Genomic DNA, 21250 nt, shown 5'->3' with positions numbered 1-21250 from the left:
GACTTCGCGTGGCTCGGGCGATAGAAGGCGGCTGTGTCTGCACCCGCGGCGGCCAGCATGGGAGCCAGTAGCGTCTGCTGCGTGGGTGCTCGCGCCCTGGGCCTCGGCGGGCAGGACGGCCAGAGGGTTGTCCCTCGGGCACAGGCTCTGAGTGGACCCGGGACTTTCCTCTCCAAGGCGGCGGCTGAAGGGACAGCCCTGGCCCTGGGCCCACCACACCGGGCGCTTGGGGGTGATGCGGGTGGGGCCGCAGGGTGGGAGGGGGCCCAAGCTCCGAGGGGAGCACCGGGCGGGGTGGCCCAGGCTTCCCCAGCTCCCGAGGCCACAGCAAGCGGTGGGCCGCGGGTCCCGCGAGTGTCCCCGACTTGGGGTGACCTTGCGGCCGCGCATCGGAGGTGGCCACGGATCGGCCTCCATCCGGGCTTGGGCGCCGAGGAGGGATGGGGCCTCGGGGGCTGTCACCAGACGGGACCTGGCCGTTCTCCAACGACACCTACCCGGATGTCCCGGGCCCCATCTTGTGGCTCAGCGCGTGTGGGATTTGCATGCGTGGCCAGGGCACCCGTGGGACTGAGCTTCCACAGCGCGCTCATGTTTCAGATCGAGTCAGAGGCAGTCATGGTCGTGAACACGCGAGACCGTGTTTGGAGATGCAGCGGGAGGTGATTTCAGTGGCGCCGGAGCAGAGAGCAGCTGGCGTCGTCCAGGTGGCGGGTGGGTGGCCCCGGTGACGCCGACCCCCGTGACCGAGAGCCTGCCTGGGACCTGTCCTGCGGGGAGAGACAATCCCTGACCAGGGAAGGAAACGAGTGTCCCGTTGTCTCCAGACGGCAGCCCTGGCTGGGTGGGCGGAGGAGGGACAGCTCCGCGGCCTCGGGTCAATGCCGCGTCCGCCGGGTCTCCTCGCGGGATCACCCACGGCTTCTGTGTCGCTGGGTTTCTGCAAGACTTAAGCAACTGGGCCACAGGGGCCCCGGCAGGGGGAGGGCAGGCGCGGGCCTGGCGTCAGTGGTAGTCCCCGGCCCCTATTTGCGTTGGGATGCGTCCAGAGTCCCGTGCTCGCGGCCACGCGTGTGTGGGACCGTGGGCCCGAAGTGCCCCCCTCTGGCCGCGGAAGTCCGCGCTGCTCCCACTGCACGTGGCCCTGCCCGACCACAGCTTGCACGGGGTGGCCCGGCCTCGGCTGCGGGACCCGAGTGCTGCGCTAACGAGGGGCCGCCTGTCACCGCTTACCCGCCGGCCCAGGTGTGTGTCTCAGACTCCCTGGCAGCGTGGAGTAGCCACACCGGGCACGGACCCACGGCCACCCCTTGAGCTCCGGGGCCGAGGGCGTCTCGCGTTCCAGGGATTTCCACATCATCTCCAGGCCGCAGACCGTGCTGCGCGTGGCACCCCGAGTAGCGTCCTCTGCTGCGCAAACACGTGGACTCTTTGTCCTTGTAATGGCGGGAATGGTCATGTTGCATAAATGCAGAGAATACACAGCTTCGGGCAAATTCAGGTCAGATTTTGTCACAAACTGAGCCTTGAGCAAACCTATGCACTGGGTGTCTCGGGGCCTTTGGGCCTTGGGGATTGTGCGCCGGGAGCTGGGGGCCACGGCTCGCAGCTCTTCTCTTGTACGTGGCTGCCACAGGCCGCGGCCTTCGGACGTGGATTCCTCGGGGTCGGAGTGGCCGTTGGTACCGTTTGTCTTGTTTCCCAGAGGAAATCTGTGTTCCTTTTCTTTTCTTTCTTTTTGGAGACGTATTTGCGTCTCCAGAAGACAGGGGGTCTCCCGCTGTGGTTGTCCGTCCGGGCGCCCGTGTCGCATCCCCAGTGGCTGTGACCTTGGCTGTCTAAGTGTTTGCCTGTGGCCACGAGCTTCCCGCTTGCCCTCGTGGTCCCTCCCGCCCTTTACCGCGGCCCCGAGCAGCCTGGCTTTGGCCCTGGAGCTGAGGGGCCTGTAAATCCAGAGGAGCCCAGTCCGCTCTTGTGCAGACCCGTAGGAAGGTTTGGGACACAAGGCAGGTGGACTTCAGAGGCCACGGCTTCGGGTCGGCACGGGCCCGAGCGCCCGGGAGCGGTTCTGGCCTCGGCTCTTGCTCTTACCCCTCTTCCCACGGACGCACGCTCCCCCCGGGGCCCTTCCCAGCGCTCAGCGGCTCTTTCCTGCCACTGTCGCTAGTCCTGTCGCCTGCTGCCCCTGTTTCCTGCAACTTGCTGGACTCGCCGTCCTCTTCCCCAACACAGTGGGTGTCAGTGGGCGCCGCTCCCCAGCCCCCAGCCCCGGCCCGTCCCATCCCCCCGGGGCTGCCCTGGGCTCCCGCTCACGTGCAGGCCCTTGGAACTCGTGGCTTCGTGGCTTTTGGGGGAAGCGGGGCCTCCGGGCGGCCGGGCGCCAGGTGCGAGACGTGCCGCGGCCCCTCGGGTCCTTCGTGCGCATGTGGCCACTTCTGGTCTGAAAGTGGGGCTGACGGTGGAACCGAGGGCGCCCGCGGGGCCCACAGAAGTGCAGGCGGCTCTTAGGCCTCGTCAGGTCCGTGTGCAGGGGCGTGGGCAGCGGATGTCTGCGTTCCTGCTCGTGACCGCGGGAGGCTGGCTTCGTATGCGTGTCCCGTAGGGGACTAATGTGAGATCTGCGGGTCACCACCGGATCGCGGTGACCCTAGAGATGTCACGGGCCCCAGCAGCGCCGGTCCGAGCCTTCCTTACGAAGGGTGTCTCCGCGCCCCCGCCTTCCGTGCCTGGGACGAGATTTGGAAAAGCTGATTCCCCGGGTGTAAAGAACCGACCTGTGCCCCGGCTGTTTGCACACAGCACCGCCGTGTCCTACCAGGGACCCCCCCCACCCCAATAGGCTTGGGGTTGGCGAGGAACCCCTGGGGCTCAGACGAGCCGCCCACCCCACGCGGAGCTTGACGGCCCGGGGCGGCCCTTGTGGGCCTCGCTGGGACCACGCACCCGCCCGGGCTTGCGTGCTTAGCACCCAGGCCTTCTAGCAGCGGTCGGTTTCATTCTCAGGAGAAGCGATCATTACGGGAGGGACAGTGGGTTAAACACCTTCACTTCTCTTGCCACGTAAAAGCACACCTGCCTGATGCTTTCGTTGAAATCCTAGGGAGCCTGCCCGCCTCCGAGGCCGCCGATGGAGCAGGGGTGCTACAGTCTACGCCGGCGGGTCTCACGGCTCCTGGGCCCGGACGCACCCCCACGCATCGGGCCGATCAATGATCGATCGACCTTTGGCCCCTCCCAGTTCCAGCAGCTGATGATCAGGGAATGGATGGATCAGGGATTTTTTTTTAATTTATTTTTTATTTTTTTGGATCAGGGGTGTTAAACTGCGTTTTTTTTTATTTTTATTTATTTATTTTTATTTATTTTATTTATTTATTTTTATTAAACTGTGTTTAAACAGTTCTTGGGAAGTTTGCTGAGGGAGACATTTGGAGGCTGAAATCTGAAGTTTTGGAGAACGTCCACTGCTCTTACTGCCCCTTCCCTCTTTCTGCCGTGGGGTGCCTGGGGTCTGTTTCTTCCGACTCAGAGGACGGCCTCGTCATGCGCACCCCAAGTACCCCATAAAGATTGCCTTCCAGGTGAAGCTGCTCTTGCCACGCTCGCAGAAGGTGGGTTTTATTTTCTGTCTGCCCGAGGGTCAAGAGAATGGGCAGTTTTGTATTTATCAGTCTGCATGGCCATTTCCTCCTTCCTACCCTACTGCCCTCTCCGCGTCTTATGCAAGAACACGGTGTGGTCCGGTGTAGTGACCTCCACTGGGTCAAACACAATTCTGGAAGCCTTTGTGTGCTCATTTCCTTAAATAAATGGAAGGTAAAATATTTGAGTGCAGGGCAGCTCTGGGATGTTCCAAAACATCGCTGTTGATTGTTTGTTTTTCTGGATCTTAACAAAGGAGCTTTAGCCAGGAGACCTTTGCACTCCTGCTCATACCCCCAAACTACAAAAATACATAACAAAAATAAAACAGAAGCCAGACTTAAGGTTATCTTACCAAAACAGGGCTCCTTCCTTCTTCAGATTGAACAAACACACGAGTTCCTCGGTTAGGTTCCAATCAATCATCCCCGATAAATTCAGCGCAAGTTTAGCTTTATCTTTAACTCGTACCACATTGTCTAGTCCTCGGGGCTTAGCTCAGTTTCCTCACCTTGTTTACATGCCAAATGGTCAGTCCGTGTGGGAAAAAAAAAGAATAGTTTACTGATTTCTTTTCCCCTCCATGTGTTCCGCTGTTAGAACAAAAAGGCTCCAGAATGTGTGCAAGGGAAAAATAAGCAGTTTTCCTTGGGTGGTCTTAACAGCCCAATGGCTAGATTACTCTGAAAGTCGTATTTTTCAAAGGTGACCTCTCGATGAGGCAGGGGGAGCGTTGACTTTCTGATCTTCGGGAAGGAAGGGGATGCAGCAACGGAGAGAGAGAGCGGCGGACGGTGCTAAAAAACTCAACTCCGAGCCCAGTCTACGTGGTCTTCTGATGCTGGCGGTGGACTGAGCGCAAGTCACTTAATTGCTCTGCGTCTCATCTGCATAATGAGGATAATAATAGTACCCCCCCCCGTATCATGGTGATGAAATAAATTAATACTTCTTTAAAAAACTTTTTTTTAAAGATTTATTTATTTATGGTGGAGGAGAGAGAGAGAGAGAGGCAGAGACACAGGCAGAGGAATAAGCAGGCTTCATGCAGGGAGCCTGATGTGGGATTTGATCCCGGGACTCCAGGATTGCGCCCTGGGCCAAAGGCAGGTGCTAAACCGCTGAGCCATCCAGGGATCCCCCTAAAAAACTTTTTTGAAAAATATTTTGTTACCGAGTAATCTCTGTACCCAACATGCTTGAGCTCACAGCCCCAAGATCGAGAATTGCATCCTTTACCAGCTGAGCCAGCCGGGTGCCCCTAAAATAGTCAATATTTCTAAGGCGCTTAGAACAATGCCCGGCGTGTAGTAACTGCTCTATAAGCTTGTGTTAACATGAACTAAAAAGAGGTAGAGATGGGGAAATGCCAGGAGAGGTTGATTGATGTCAAGATCCCTTAGGGTTGATTGAAAGTGAAAAGAGCTACTTAATGGGGATAAAATAAAAGTGGTAGAGAGAGCAAGTAGGTCGACAGTCTGAAGGTAAACAAGGAGTCGGTCCTTGTTGATGGTTTGCAGAGCCTGAGCGGCTTCCAGCTATTCAGGTGTGTGACCTTAAGCGGGTCATTCAACCTTCCCATCTGTACAAGGTGCCAGTCAGCTGGCTAGATGTTCCTGTAGGTTCGTCCCAACTCTGGAAGTCAACAGGCCTGGCTTCTGTTTTTAATGAAACGCTTGGAGCAACAGCTAGACCGCGGTTTCAGGTAGGATGGAGGAGGGATTACAGAGGCCACACCTGGGATCTGTCATTATCTGGGTGCGAATGGAAAAGGAGGGCAACAAAGATACAGATGCAATGAAACGCGGGGACACCTGCACCCCGATGTTTATAGCAGCCATGTCCACAATAGCCACACTGTGGAAGGAGCCTTGGTGTCCATCGAAAGATGATGGGTAAAGAAGATGTGGTTTATGTGTACAATGGAATATTCCTCAGCCATTAGAAACGACAAATACCCACCATTTGCTTCGAGGTGGATGGACCTGGAGGGTATTATGCTGAGTGAAGTAAGTCAATCAGAGAAGGACAAACATTATATGGTCTCATTCATTTGGGGAATATAAAAAATAGTGAAAGGGAATAAAGGGGAAAGGAGAAAAAATGAGTGGGAAATGTCAGAAAGGGAGACAGAACATGAGAGACTCCTAACTGGGAAACGAACTAGGGGTGGTGGAAGGGGAGGAGGGCGGTGGGTGGGGGTGACTGGGTGACGGGCACTGAGGGGGGCACTTGACGGGATGAGCAGTGGGTGTTATTCTGTATGTTGGCAAATTGAACACCAATAAAAAATAGATTTATAAAAAAAAAAGAAAAAGGAGGGCAAGGCTGGGAGGCAGGAGTTGAGTTGCTTCATGAAGGTGGTTATTCACCGCTGCCTTAGGGACCTTCATGGGTTTCCTACATGTGTTCCCTCTCAAACGTTTGGCTGTGTTTCTTTCTTGATTCCCATCCATCCATCCATCCATCCATCCATCCATCCATCCATCCATCCTTTCCCTTTCTAAGTTGCACATGAAGGGGCCTCATCATTCGAGACCCACTGGGGAAGGGAGGCAGTGGTGTGCCTAGGATGCTAGCAGCAGCATAAGGAGCAGGTGCGAGTGCTCCAGGTGCTTCCCAGCAAAGGTCGGGCTCATGTGACTGCGGAGTTCTTTCTGCCTAACTGCACAGCACATTTTTGGTATTACGGCCCGTCTGTGCACCGTTTTCTTCTATGTATGGTGTGTGTGCGCATGGGGGTGGGTGTTGCTTTATCCTTCTCATTTTCCCCTTGGGCTCCTTAAATACTCTTGTTCTATAAAGCAGCATTTGGTTTCTGCTTCCAGTGCTCTGACCTCTTGGTCAGATATTATTATTAAATATACTATTTAATAATAATTTATTTAAATATAGTTTAAATAATAATTTAAATTAAAAATTTGTGTATTTATTAAATTTATTTATTAAATTAAAATTTAATGATTTAAATAATAATTCATTTAAATATAATATTTAATGTATTATTAAATATATTATTAAATATAAATTTACGGTGTTCAGTCATCGAGTGAAGGGTACTCGTTTCTGAGGAACAAACCTGTTATTCTGGCGTAAGAGATGAGAACAGGCTGTTCTCTATAGACCTTAGTGTCCTAGGGAGGTGGTGCTGACGGCAGGGGCATTAGGCAGCAGGATTAGCCGACCAGTAGTCGGCTTGGTTGTAGTAGTGCTCGTGTCGGGCTGGGGTAAGTGCACTATTCTCAGGTTTGCACTTGTAGGGGATTATGAAAAAAGAACCACGGTTTCAGTGGCAGTGGTCATTCCACCTATCATCTTCAGGTTTTCCTTTCTTGAGTTTTCTTCATTGAAAAGTTTCACTTAGAATTTTTTTTTTGTAATCACCTGGAGTGTGCTAGATCATGCCGCAGTAACACAGAACGCTCCTATCTCAGTTGTTAAGAGAATAAGGTTTTCGGGACGCCTGGGTGGCTCTGTGGTTGAGCGTCTGCCTTTGGCTCAGGTCGTGATCCATGAATTTATTTATTTATTTTTAATTTTATTTATTTATTCATAGAGACACACAGAAAGAGGCAGAGACACAGGCAGAGGGAGAAGCGGGCTCCATGCAGGGAGCCCGACGTGGAACTCGATCCGGGGTCTCCAGGGTCACGCCCCGGGCTGCAGACGGCGCTAAACCACTGCGCCACTGGGGCTGCCCATAAAAATGAATTTAAAAAAAGAATCAAGTTTTCATTATTGTTTATGGTACGTGTCTGTGGAGGGCTGGCTTAGGGTGAAGCTCAGTCCTGGATGGCTGTTGGGGGGGCCCTCCCCATCTGGACTGCTGTCAGTCACCACGTGAAGGGAAGGACACGAAACATGGTGACTCACGTACGGCATCTTAAGGGATTTGTCCTAGAAGTGATATTACTTGCACTCATGTTTCAGTGGCCAGTTGATAAAAGGCGAGCCAAGGCGTGTCAGCGGCCATGCCTATGTCCAGCAGGCAGGAAGACATGATCTTCTCATGTTCTTGGAGGGAGAGAAATCAGAAATATTTGGTGAACCGCACTAAATGCTTACCACAGACTTTCCCCATGGCGGATACCATAATGCACGCATGGAACATAGAAATGAGTAGGGTGGACCCTAGTCCTAGAGAAATTAAGTTTAGTGGAAACAGCTTTATGTAGGAATTTCAAAGATATAACAATGAGGCAAAAATGGTTAAAAAATGATCTCTGTATTAAAAAAAGATCGGCAAGGTCTCCTTTGCCATCCCATTTTTCTAGTTTTTGTAATTATTTTCCAAAAGTCACCAGATAGCTACAACGTGATCCTCAGGACGTAAATCTGTTTAAGGAAAATTGGCTTTCCCTGATTTTACACCAGTTTTGGGTCGTCCTTAGAATCTTTCTGAAACACAGAGTTTCTGTGTGTTTGCCATGCGTTAGCAGTCTAAAAATTGAATGTGCCCAAGGAGAATAACTTCTTTATTACATGCTGGCTGAAAACTCAGCCAAAATTCCATTGAAAGCCAACTGGTTCTCTCTTTTTTTTCCTCTATGTGACCTTCAGTGCTGAAACTGGAAATAAACCAGCAGTGTGAGTCCCCGGTTGAGAGTGTGGCAGTTCAGCACAATACACAAGCAAATTTGTCCTTTAAAGTCCCGGACATCTGTCCGAAGTTGGTGCTGACCTTCTAAACCGCGACTGAATGTCCAGATTGTTGCTTCTCCGTCCTCCTCGGAGGCATTTCCAGGGCCGGGTTCACAGCCCCATGCTTCTTGTCTGCTTCCTAGTGGGTTATGGGTTGTTTCCTAGAGTCTAGACATGAAATGAAAAATGCTTGTGTAATTCATTTCCTGTTCATCTCTGCAGAATTCGGAGGAAGGTCTCCAAGCTCTGGGACGCACCACGTCCTCTACTTGGTAGGAGTGGCAGGCCTTCTGGCCATCCAGACGCCCGTGGAAGCCTGGGCCGGCCTCTTGCTACCTGTAGAACCTCAGGCAAGTTGCATAATCCCTTTAGGTCTCAGTTTCTTCACGGTGAAACCAGGAACTTAAGAACCGTTTCAAAGGGTTGAGTATATGGTTTATAGAAAACGCCAATCCCGTCTGACATGTAACAAGCACCCAATAAATATTCTCTACTAGCACCGTGCTTACTGGTTTTCAGAGGATTTCATTGCATTTTATCTCCTGGGAATGCATCAAGGAGATGGAAGGCGTATAGTTGGATTGGTTTTCCATTTACTTGCAAAAAAAAATTTTTTTTTTGAATTCTCTTGGAGTAACAACCATAGTTGACTTAGCAAAGATCTCATTTAATCACATGTATCTCTTCTCTCCTCTGTTTACATTCTCCCTCATTCATCATCTTGTTAGATTCCGTGTAGACCGAGTCCCGTTAACTCCCTTTCTGAGCTTATAACTCTCTTCTCATGTTCTTTCGAAATTTGAGCGATTATTTTAGTGAGCAGTGAGGGCTAGTGGTAAGAAGAGCGTAAAGTTGGAAACCAGAAAAACCAACAGGCCCTGCCTTCCTGTCTGAACCACTCTCATTTTTTCCGCACCCCTGACCACTTTCCTGCTAAGTAAATCTAGGGGGTCCTCTGTCCTTGTTTGGACCTGGTGGCACTTGACCATGGCCTTGCATTCTTAAGGGAAGTGTTACGGGGCTGGGTGGCAGCTAATGGATCCAGATTTCTGCTGTGAATTCTGAAGCTTACTAGGCTGGACGCCGTCTTAAATGGTAGTGATCTTTCATGACTTCAAACCTGGGGCAGCCCGGGGTGGGGGCGGGGCTCAGTGGTTTAGGGCCGCCTTCAGCCCAGGGCGTGATCCTGGGGTCCCGGGATCGAGTCCCACATCGAGCTCCCTGCATGGAGCCTGCTTCTCCCTCTGCCTGTGTCTCTGCCTCTCTCTCTGTGTCTCTCATGAATAAATAAATAAAATATTTTTTTAAAAAATAAATAAAGCCTGGTTGCTCAAATACAGGACATTTTGGAGACCCTAAAAGGAGCCCGTACCTATAGAGGTTTTTTAAGCAGGCAGTGGAAGTGGGTGCGTGATTTTCTGATCTAGTTTCACGGTTCTTTTGATCAGCCACAAATAAAACTGAATAAGACAGCATTGCCCAAAGGGTTAATACCCTGGAATTTCACACTTAACAATTGGCATTATGTCCTCTGCATTCTTGAGGAATTTTCTCACTGATGTCAAAAGACTTTTGGTTTGTTATGCAAGACAGTGGTCCAGTGACTTTGCATATCACATTCTCTTACAGGGGGGCAGGGAGCCCTTGCACGCGAATTGGGGAGGAACACAGTAGTGTCAGTCGTTCTTTGGCCACAGCCGAGTTAAAGGAGCGAGTGCGTTTAGTGAGAAAATAAAGCACAACCGAACCAGATGCGCGGGCGTTCTGTGGAGATGCGCGCTTGCCACATCTTGGTCGTTTTGTGTCTTTTTGCTGTGTCACTACCATGTATTTATATAGTTTGTTTTTCTATTTGTTTCTTTTTCCTCCTGACTGCTTTTGTTCTCTATTCCTGGGCAGGAAACCAAACTTAGTGGCTTAAAATAACAACAGTGTATTATTTCTCAAGATTCCCTGCGTCGAGCAGCTCAGCAGGGCAGTTCTGTGCCTCGTGGTGTTAGCGGGTCGTCCTCCGCGGCTGTCAGGGCCGGGCTGGAAAGTCCAGAAAGCCTTCCCTGAAGTGCCTGGTGCCCCAGGACCTCGCCTCCTGGACAGGGGGGCAGGGGCGGGGGAGCTTGCCTTGTGTGTTCCCACCAACAGAGACCACCCACGTTGTAGTTTGAGCTGTCTCACAGCACTGTGGTCTCGAGGTTCTCGTACCCCCGTAGCCAGTGGGCTTTCAGGAGACAGAAGGCGGAGGTTCCAGTCCAGGTAAGGCTCGGCATGCAAGTTCCAGAACATTCCTTGCGCCGTATCTTCTAGGTCAAGGGAGTTAATGGGGTCAGGCCCAGACTCAAGGGCAGGGAGTTGGGAGGAGTAGATCCCACCTCCTAATGGATGGAAAGACATGTGCCCAGAAGGAGGAGAGGAACCCATGACCCAAATCAGACGGGTCGAGGGGAGTCTGAGAGCAGAGGGCCTCATGCCTAAGACGGAGGCGAGTTTTGTGCCACTTCCTTTCTAGGGTTCTGGGCAGAGGCTGGTGCATGGAGCAGCTCCATGCAAGCTGAAGAGTGCAGAGCAAGAGGACAACCAATGAGGTCAGATGAGGGAGATCTCACAGGCACTTGCAGTTCTCTCTTAGCTCCTCGGTGGTGGCAGAGGAAGCGAGAAGTTCCTGAATTTAGGAGAAAGGCTCCGAGGATGGCTGAGTTAAGAGGTGATGAGCTTAGGCCGGGAGCTGGGAGTCCATGAGGTCACAAGCCAGCTGTAGCATCCGAAGGGGCCTTGACCACCAGCGTGGATATCAGCAGCCAAGGCCCAGGGTTGAGGGTTTAGCCAGTCTCACGACCACAATCCCCCACAATCCCCCAAGCTGCAGCGCCGACCAGCCCTTTGCAGGAGGGGCCAGCCGGGATCCAGAGGACTCCGTTCCATTTCCCATCACCACCTCCCGGGCCAGTAACTAGACTGTCCTCGTCTAGTTACTGTTTTGGAGCTAAGCAGGAGGAGGGCGGTCATGATGGCTAAAGCAACTGGGTCTGGAGTAGCTGTTCAGTCCATCGCCTTGGTCCACCTTCACCTGGTCGCCTTCCCTCTGGTAGTCTCAATAATGCCCCCCCCCCAGGTACATTCATGCTTGCGTCCTCGAGGCCTCTCAATATGTTGTCTTACGTGGTGAAAGAGACTTTGTGGATGGGACTGAGCTCAGGATCTTGAGTTGGGGAGGTTTTCCTAGGTCATCGGAGTCGGCCCCGTGGAATCACCAGGTCTCCTTGTAAGAGGAATCCAGGACATCAGAAGCAGGAGAAAGAGATAGGATGATGGAACCAGACGTGGTTGGAGGGATACGTGTTGAGGGCAGAGGAAGGAGCCGTGAGCTCAGGGATGTGGGCGGGCACGTCAGCTGGAAAACACAAGGCAGGCTCCCAGGAAGCCTGGAGCGGGAATGTAGCCCTATCGACACCTTGATATCAGACTTCTGACACTGTTAGGAGAATATTTGTATTGTTGTAGACCACCAAGCTTCATGTGGCTCCTCCTAGGAGACGACTCTGTCCCTCCCATGTCCAGCCAAAGTCACTTAAACTAAAATTCCTTTCTTCGTGTGAGAGCAGCATAGAGCCCCCCCCACCCTTCCTTCTCCTCATGAGGTACTAGTTCTGTTTGATAAATAAGAATATTGAGGGGCGGGGAGTGAACTTGAGTAACTTTGTCCAGATTGAGTGGTCAGGATTAGAACTCAGTCCCTTTAGAGCCACAGATAGAGCTCTCTGGGGACATCCCACAAGAGCATGGTCTTGTGTCCAAGTATATCAAGTAGAAATCTATATAATGAGCAAGCTTTCAGGGTCTCAAAAATCCGGCCTTAAAAGTCTTATGCGTAGAACTCATGGATGTGATGCTTCATAGAAATAATACCAAGGCAGGTGGCTCTGCATGACCCCGTGGCCCCCTCATCCTTAGGGAATAGCCGGGATACCATATGCTCTACCTTTAGTGCTGCAGCCAGTCTCCAGTGCGTGCGCTTACGGATTTTTACGAAGTTCAGTTGTTCCAACTTCTCTGGGTGGGAGAGTTCAGGGAGCGGCAGAAAAATCTCTCAGATTTTATTTTTCTATTTAAAAAAAAAGAAAAAAGAAAAAGCAAAGCAATGACCACAGCTACATTCTGATGTTTGAATGAGGATGCCAGGAAGCCCTGTTTCATCTTTGGGGGTGATGTGGATGGTGGTGACTTGAGCCTCTTGTTTCCTCACCCAGATCCAGGGACGCAGACATGGGGACTGCCCACCGTGCACCCTCTCCACCTGCACGCAGGTGGGCACACCTCCAGGCCCCTTCTCCTTGGGCTCTTCTGGCGGAAGGAAGGTGGGCCGTCGTCCCCGCAGGCGCATCGGGGTGGCGGGCTCGCTCCGGGCCTGCTTGTGGGTCTGGGTCACTCAGAGGTGATATCCATATGCTCAGCTTGCGTTGAGCATACTCTTTGTGACCCAGTTAATACTCAGAGAGATTTTTTCCTGACATTGTCACCGTGCTATTTGCAGCACAAGTTGCAGCAAAACAGCTTTTGCGTGCTGTCGCTGGGACTGTAGGGGCGGCGTGGGAAGCAGCTGAATAATAGCCGGTGTGTGTGAAGCTGCTGGCAGGACCGGGAGGGGGACTCACCCGCGGGGAGCTGTGCTGTGCGTTCAGAGGTAAGGAAACAGATTTGGTCAGTGTGCGGCCGTGCATCGGGAGGGCGGCCCGAAGACAACAAATCCACTAAGGGCATGCATCACGAAGTGGAAAATTCGGGTAAAAATACCTGGTTTGGTGGCAGCCCAGGTGGCTAAGTGGTTTAGCGCCACCTTCAGCCCAGGTGTGATCCTGGAGACCCGGGTTCGAGTTCCGCGTCGGGCTCCCTGCATGGAGCCTGCTTCTCCCTCTGCCTGGGTCTCTGCCTCTCTCTCTCTCTCTGTGTCTCTCAATAATAAATAAATAAAATCTTAAAAATAAAATACCTGGTTTGGGCTGGTCTTCCACACTTCCTATCTATAAAGTGAATTCCTTTAATGTGGAAATGAAGGCCACCCCAGAGCTCCCCGGGCAACATGTCCAATACCCCCATGGTGCTCGGATCCCTCTCGATCCCTTTCGTTAAGCTCTTTGTTCTGTCGGAACCTGAGCCCAACACAGAAGTCTTCTCTAAGGAGGATTTCCAGAACGGCCAGTGTAGCTGCGTGCCTGCTTTAGGATAAAAGTAAATCTGTGTGTGTCTCACTGTTAAAAAAAAAAAAAACCTCCCAAAACAAAACAAAAAAACCCCCACAAAACCTAATTTGTGTCCATGAAAAATAGCTTTGCATGTCTAGACGGTCGTGCCGAGCATAAGGAAGGGGTACAGAAAAGCCATTATTCTCTGCAGAAATCTTGTAAGGTCCCGCGTGACCCTAGCGACCTCTTGCTCAGCTAGTGTAACGGGAGCCAGAAGTGTGCGAGGGGCCTGAGCTCGGGGACCGAGGCCGTAAACCAGTCCTGGCTTTAGGGGCTTTCCTGCCTCAGGCTGTGTGCCCTCGAGGACGCCTGGGGACTCCGCCGCAGACTGAGCGTGGGGGACGGATTCCCGAGCAGTACGCGCCGTGTGCACCTCGTCCTGCGGGGTCCCCACCGCGGGGGTCACAGCACGGAGGAAGCTCCGACACGAGGTCGTTAACTGGCACGAGGGAAGGAAGGATCGAAGCACGCTTTTCCCGGCACAAATCGCGTGCAGGGCCGGAAAGGGGATGCTCCTTTGCCAGATGCTGCGCTGGGGGTGCAGCAGGTGCCTTTGCAGTACTGGGCAGGGGGGTTCCGGGGTTGGTTTTCATTCACGGAGAGGCCAGAACGACGTCGGCGTGCTCGTGCAAATGGGCCTGCGTGTTGCCCCCCCTTCCACATAGATTGCACTTCGTCCTCCGGCTCCCCTCCACGGCTCCCGTGTTTATGGCCGTGAGTCGTGCGTGCCCCGGGAGCCGTGGGTCGGTCTCCAGCTGCTGTTGGACGCGGTTGAGAGGCCCAACCGTCCCATGTGGTGGGGCCCGAACCCACGGCCACCACGGGGTCATCGTGGCCACATCCAGTCCCTCGTGGGTGGGATTTGCTGCCCAAACCCTTCCCTCCTGGGGAAGGTGCTGGGCGCCCGCATGTGACCTCGGGGTTCGGACACACGGCCGCTCTTGCCCGTCTCGCCCGGTGCCGAGGAAGCAGCTGGCAGGGTGCAGAGGCTCGGAGGGCTGCTCGGGCCACACAAGTCAGGGGGGGGCCCGGTGGGATTGGCCTGCCCGCGCTTCGTGTCACAGGCCCCTTCAAGCTTTTGTGGCCCAGGTACCCCTTCGGTTCCCTGCATTTGGGCTGCGCTGTGCTGCGGCCCGTGGTGTGGCCCCGGGTTGGCACCGAGTGCACACGGCCTTCCCCGTGCTCCATGCCCCATGCCCCGTGCCCTGTGCACCGTGCCTCGTGCCCCATGCCCCGTGCCCTGTGCCCCATGCCCGCCACTAGGCCACCACTAGGCACTCACCCCTGTCGGTGCGCTGGGGCCTGGGTGATGTCAGGTGGCTGTGGGTGCATCTGGAGGTTTGTCTCCAGCACTGGCAGTCATGATGTCACGGGTCAGCAGTGCTGGGGTGGCAGCCCGGCCCGGGCAGGGGGCAGAGGGGCATGGGGCAGCTGGGTGCTGAGCAATGAGGAGGGGGCCTGGGCATCAGGTGGCGGGCTTGGTGCTTGGGCCACTGTGGGGGCCCCGTCACGCTCCTACCACAGGCAGGGCACCGCTGTGCCATCCTCTGCACCGAGTCATCTCCAGAACCCATGACAAGCCCTGCGGGGGGTGGGAGGACAGATTTGAAAGGACGAGGGCAGAGAGCAAGCGTCCCTATGGGAGCTCCCTCCGCATCCATCTCACTTGGCGGCCGCTGGGCTCCTGTGCCGGCCCGACCCATCCTCGGTGGGGGGCCCTGTCCCATCCTTGGTGGGGGGGCCTGTCCCGTCCTAAGCATGCGGGGCCCATCCCGTCCTCAGTGGGGGCCCCATCCTGTCCTTCCGGAAGGGCCCGTCCCATCCTCGGCACGCGGGGCCCCATCCCGTCCTAAGCACGCTGGGCCCGTCCCGTCCTCACGCGGGGCTGGCACCAAGGAGGGTGCCTGTGCCTCATGGCTCATTTTGCTGCCGGAGAAGGAAGGAAGGAAACCTGAAAAATACCACTGAATAAACATCAGCGTCAATTTTGTTATTAGTTGCTTTTCTCTAAGTGACAATTTTAAGGACATGTTTAAGGCTGGATTACAGCCCCTCCAGGTGCTGAGACCTGGCAGTGGGAGCAGTGTATGTTTGAGGGTATGCGCCGGGGAAGTAGCATCTAATTAGAACAGTGTTTCTATGGCAAAGTCACTTCTTGCTGGAATATTTTTGACTTTAATGCTTTCCTCGGGAATAAAACCTGTCGCACGAAAGTGCGAGAACTGCCTGCACTTAGCAGGGTAACTTATCCCGGGAGCCAGTCCCGGGTAAGCGGCGCAGTATGGTACCATTTGGGCTTCTGGGGTCTACAAGATAAAGGAACGACGCCCCGTCCGTCTCGGGCGGTTTGGGCGGACCCAATTTGATGCGACGGAGCATAAAAAACATGAGGGACATCCCGACATCAGTGACATCGCGGCGAGGCCGGCGACGAAGGCACCGACGGTACACCTGGTCCCAAGTCTCTGACTCTGTTCACTGACCCTTTTCCGGCAGATGTGCTTCCGCGCCACCATTTGGATGCCCGTCCCTTGGGGCGCTGCCCACGGAGGGGCACCGGCCTCGATCCCCCCCCACCCCTTTGTCCTGGAAGGTCAAGGATGACGCGGATTGCTGTGGGTTGACTGTTTAGCTGATCTTCCGAATTCAAATGAATTCACGGGGAGAAAATATGGAAATGCGTTTCTAAATCATTATGGGGATCAATGAATAATGAAATTTGCCTCCGCTTTAAATGAAAATGGAGACTTGAGCGGCTTTTTTTGCAAATAAAATCTATCCATAACATCTTAAGTAAAGATCTGATTTTTTTTTTTCAAATACGTATGTCTGTTTTAGATTCCTTGGCTCAGCCCTCTTTCTGGCTTTCTCTGTTGGTGAGTTTCTGTAGAGAAAGACTTGAGAACCTAAGGTGTGCGGTCTCTCAAATCCGCGATTTTCGCCCCCTCTTTGGTAAAGGCATATTGCTCCTTGGTTTTAATATGAAAGAAAATGAAGACGGGGTGGAATTTGTATGAAATATTTGGAGTTTTTCTTCCTCCCCACCCTCAGCATCTAAAATATGCATGGGATTTGGAAAACAAATTAGGAGCAAGATCTTTCACAGATACTCAAAAAATGCATTTCTAAATGGTGACAAGTTTGGGTTTCTGAACAGTGCTATTTCGTTTAGGAATTTTGATTGCTAAATTGTATGTAGGTCCTTAGTTTTCTTTTCCTTGGGTTTTTTTTTTTTTGATTTCCTAAAGAAAGACCTCATAAAAAAAATTAATACCAAGTAACCACTTTGCTAATAACCTAAACTCATTTGCTAGAATAAACTAATAATAGTAAAAGCTAAAAATATATTAGTTTTACAGGTTTTTTTGGTGGGACCTGTGGTGAGGAAATATAATTAGAATCCCAAATAGTTTTGCTCCTTTGTCTCTCTGTGTCCCTATACTCTTAGGTTAAGTGGGAACATGGAGATCGTGAGTGAAACAAGAGATATGATTCCTTCTCCAGGCATTTATTTATTTATTTTTAATTTTTTAGGAAATATTTATTTGGAGAGAGGGGAAGGGCAGAGGAAGAGGGAGAGAAGTTCTTAAGTAGAATCCACACTGAGCGTGGAGCCCACAGTGGGATTCTCATGACCTTGAGATCACCATTGAAGCCGATAAAAGAATATTAAAATAAAAAAAGACCACCACTTAGGGTCAGTATTTATTTTTTCTCAGTATTGTGTGCATGCTTGGCATGTTCCCTGGCACCTCCGAAGCTCCCAACATGTATCTGTGGAGCGAAAGCATGAAGGAAGAAATTGGGTATGTGACGAACCAATGGACTGAGTGATTTCGGTGGTAGTTTACAACTTCACTTGTGTGGGTCACCGTTATGGGTGCAATTACCTGCGTTTTCCAGACAAACTTTCTCTGTATTCATTTTCTCTGTACCCTGTGTTGATGAGGAAAGAGACTCTCCACCACCCAGAAGCCTAAATATAGCTTCTCACAAAAGAGCTCATGTTACTGTGATGCAAATGGAAAATAATAACAGACTGAGTTTTTTTTATTTTTTATTTTTTTTAATTTTTTAACAGACTGAGTTTTAATCACGTAAGGGGTGCAGGTCTGCTTTCCCTCCTCACTCCATTTAATCACAGATCATTACGGTATTAGGCATCCGTGGTTTAGCCAAGATAGGTAATAGTTGCTGGAAAACTGAAAAAACTTTTTTATTTTTTTTAATTTGAAGACAGGAATGGCTAAGTAAACTCAAGGGAGACATGCCTACGTGCAGTGTTTGGTGACCCTTTTTGTAGGACTGTTTAGCAATTCAGGAAGTGACTTAAATTTCGCCTGCCAATGTTTGATGCTAGATTTTTATCAGAGGAAGGGTCATCTCGTTTTTCTGTGTGTTTAGAGATTTGTTGAAATGGAAACATTAGTAAGTGACAGTATCACCTTTGGGGGGAACGCGTTCCCTCGTGAAAGCTTTGTGTCCCAGGCTCCGGTGTAAAGAGAAAAACGTCCTATGGGATGCCCTTCTCGTTCTGCTCCGGGGAGTGCATCACACACAACAAACACAGTGAGTTCAGACGACCTGGGAGACTCCAGATTGCTCTTCCTGAATCTATGTTGAACTGAAAAAGCAGCATTTGATTATGGTGTTTAAAGCAAATCACAGAATATTCAGACGACTCGGTGGATAAACACATTTAATAGTATGGACCTTGCTCTTCCTGCAGATAGATTACCATCTGGTGAAACCATTCTTCTTTCATGCTGTAAAGCTTTCCAGATTTCAGGAAGCCAAGGCAGCTGTATTTTTCAAAACCATCATATGGGATCCAAAAGCAGCATTTCCTAGGAGAAATGAAGATCTGTTAATGCATGGTTTTTGTTAAGCAATGCCTAAACTTTTTCTGAAGACATCAGAGATACACCTGGTGAAGGAAAGCCCTCATGCCAGATAAAGTGGGATGTTCTCCATGAACCAAGGGAGCAGTTTGGGAGCCAGGGAGCAACGCTGCAGGTGCTGCTGGGCCTCTCTTGCAGGCTGTGACGGGTGCAAGGAGATTTGCTTGGCCTCAAGGTGATTGATGATCGAGAACCAGCAATACAAGTGACTCAGCAACGTATGCCCCCGTTACTTGTTTGTCTTGCAGGACGTGCCACATCAGACTCATGGACTCAAGGCCCCGCAGGCTGCCGAGGCCCAGCCGAAACTGTGATTGATAAAAAGAAAAGGCTGCCCGAGAAAACCCTGCAATCAGACAGATAGGGCAGATGTTTCTGTCCGGATTGCAATTGTCAACGGGGTTGGAAGGGAGTTGAAATGTGTGCAGATGACTCAGAGACCTCTTCCAGTTGGTAGGAGTCCCAACACTTCCCCAAATTAGGCACTCATTTAGTTTAAGCTCTAGCAGATTTTCTTTGTGCACAATTTTATTCTCGATCCTCCTAAGCAGCCATTTGGTGACCGTTCGGTCGTATTTTGTACGTATTTCTCTCTGCTGTTCGGGGCACAGTGCGGGTTTATTTTTGTAGCATCATTAAGAAACATAAGGATGATGTACAGTGACAGAGTTTTAGGGAAAGTCAATATTAATACATAAGCTTGACCTTAAAGGTAGTCCACTGGTCCTGGGAATATTTGGTTGGTGTCTGGCCAGTGCAAACTTGGACTCGTGGTGGCTCTTCATTGCCCAACACGATGGCGTCTTTGCCTGGCAGGCTCTACCTCTCATTAAGGAGTCAACATGTCACAGCAGCACTTCCCTCCCCAAATAACCCTGGGAACAGAGGAGCTAACACAACCGTTAACCTTTGCCAAGGACAACAACATGAGGTTCCATCTGCCCTAAGGAGGGGCATCCTTAGGAACTTCGGGGCCTCAGAGGCTGTCCGTCAGAGCCATGGGATTTGATTTTTAGCCTTGCTCAACATTGGGGATTTGAGTATCTCTTTGGATAATCTTCCTTTTCCTAGTGGTTAGGCATATGGTTCTCATAAAAGAAATCTTATGGACTGTATTTTGCTCAAGTCTGCACATCCACAGTCTCTGATGTGATAACCAGACCACCAGACTGAGGTTAACATGCTAGACGATTCACTGGCAATGTTGCCAACTTCTTCTGGCTCGGGTGGTCTTGCTCAATAACCACTGCATGCTTTTGTAGGTGCAGATGAAAGGGCCCTCCACCATGTCCCCGCTCTTTATTAACTTGTAAGAAGCATATTTAGACCTCAAGCCTCTGACTGATGATCAGTTGATTGACCATGAAACGTAGGGCTTCATCCCATCCCGAGTTTGCCAGCACTAGTCTAGGGTGAAGGTGATGGCTCTCTTCTGAGATGGGAGCCCCTGCAAGGCAACCAGAAAGCCGAAAGAATTGAAGGCGTTTGTGGAATTTTTGTTCTCAAACGTTTTGGCAATAAAAATTGTAACTGGAAGCACTCTTAATATTTTCAAGAAAAACAGTAGAAGCGAATTGTTATAATTAGCTTCCCCAATTAGATATTCAAGGAAAACATGAAAGTATGTGAAGGTTTCCTTATCTATTTACCTGCCAACTTGTATCTTTCCACAATACTTTTCTTTTCCTTTTATTCTTTTTTTTTTAAAGATTTACTTATTTATTTATGATAGAGAGAGAGGCAGAGACACAGGAGGGGGGAGAAGCAGGCTCCATGCCGGGAGCCAGACGCGGGACTCGATCCCGGGACTCCAGGATCGCGCCCTGGGCCAAAGGCAGGGGCTAAACCCCTGAGCCACCCAGGGATCCCTATCTATCTATTTATTTATTTAATTTATTTTGCAAATTTATTTTTTTATTGGTGTTCAGTTTGCCAACATACAGATTAACACCCAGTGCTCATCCCATCAAGTGCCCCCTCAGTGCCCGTCGCCCAGTCACCCCCACCCCCCACCCAGAGACAGGGAATCTTAAGCAGGTTCCATGCTCAGCGAGGAGCTCGACGCGGGGGCAATGACATGAACCAACATCCAGAGTCAGATGCTTGACCCGCTGAGCCACACAGGTGCCCCATCCACAATACTTTTCAAATGGCACTTATTTAGCCTAAAAATAGAAATTAATTTTGCACCAACGACTTGAGAGGGGAGTTCCTGTGCATTCTGGAGATGGGTAGCTACTGACCTTTACATTTTGGTTTATTGTCTGTTGGTCTTGGCAGTAACCTTTCTCTTCCAGGATGCATTCCCAGAATGGCTCAGTGAAACAAATGCAATCTTTGGAAGACTTCGGCTCTTTGTGGCTGAGATAAATACATAGCAACTTGGAGTGGGTTTTATTTCCCCATATGAAGAATTCCCAGAGAATTACAATTGTGGGAAGAATTAAAGGTTCAGATATAATAGAAGGAAGTTTCCCTAAAGGATTATGGTTTGAAGCCTCCGTACATTGAGTAATTGTTCTGAAGTAGGTCTTTCTTGTCAGAGGATTGGAGGGTTTTTGCCAATCCATTTTCCAAACAGGAGATGAGGGGAGTGTTCTCAGCCGCAGGTACAACCGGGACGTAGCAGTGTAATAAGCTTGGCTTGTTTGAAGCCCGGACAAGATGTAGAAGATGGGGACAGTGTGGGCTGGGGGCTGGGGGTGCGGCCGGGCGCAGGGAATTTAAGCCTGTGTTTCCTAGTCCCGTTGTACTTTTGAAGCCTCAGAGTGTCCTAATACCCTGTACACGTGTGTGTGAAAATGGGTGGAAGACTAGATCCCTAACCAATAT

The 21250-nt window shown here is 51.2% G+C and overlaps 1 protein-coding gene across 8 annotated transcripts in view; it reads left to right on the top strand.

The window, feature by feature from the left end:
• The window catches only part of LIMCH1 (LIM and calponin homology domains 1), a 293512-nt gene that overhangs the window by 57448 nt on the left and 214814 nt on the right, over window positions 1-21250 (top strand). The window contains exon 1 of one of the 8 annotated variants that reach the window (XM_055340188.1): window positions 3452-3611. The exons of the other annotated variants lie outside the window; for them this stretch is intronic. The gene's annotated coding sequence lies outside the window, so the exon portion shown is untranslated. Of the gene's footprint in view, window positions 1-3451; window positions 3612-21250 lie in introns of those variants that run through there. 8 annotated transcript variants of the gene reach the window in all.

The sequence above is a fragment of the Nyctereutes procyonoides genome, unplaced genomic scaffold (assembly GCF_905146905.1).
Source record: "Nyctereutes procyonoides isolate TBG_1078 unplaced genomic scaffold, NYPRO_anot_genome, whole genome shotgun sequence".
Lineage (NCBI taxonomy): Eukaryota > Metazoa > Chordata > Mammalia > Carnivora > Canidae > Nyctereutes > Nyctereutes procyonoides.
Note: the sequence above shows the minus strand (reverse complement) of the source record. Positions and strands in the feature narration are given on the sequence as shown.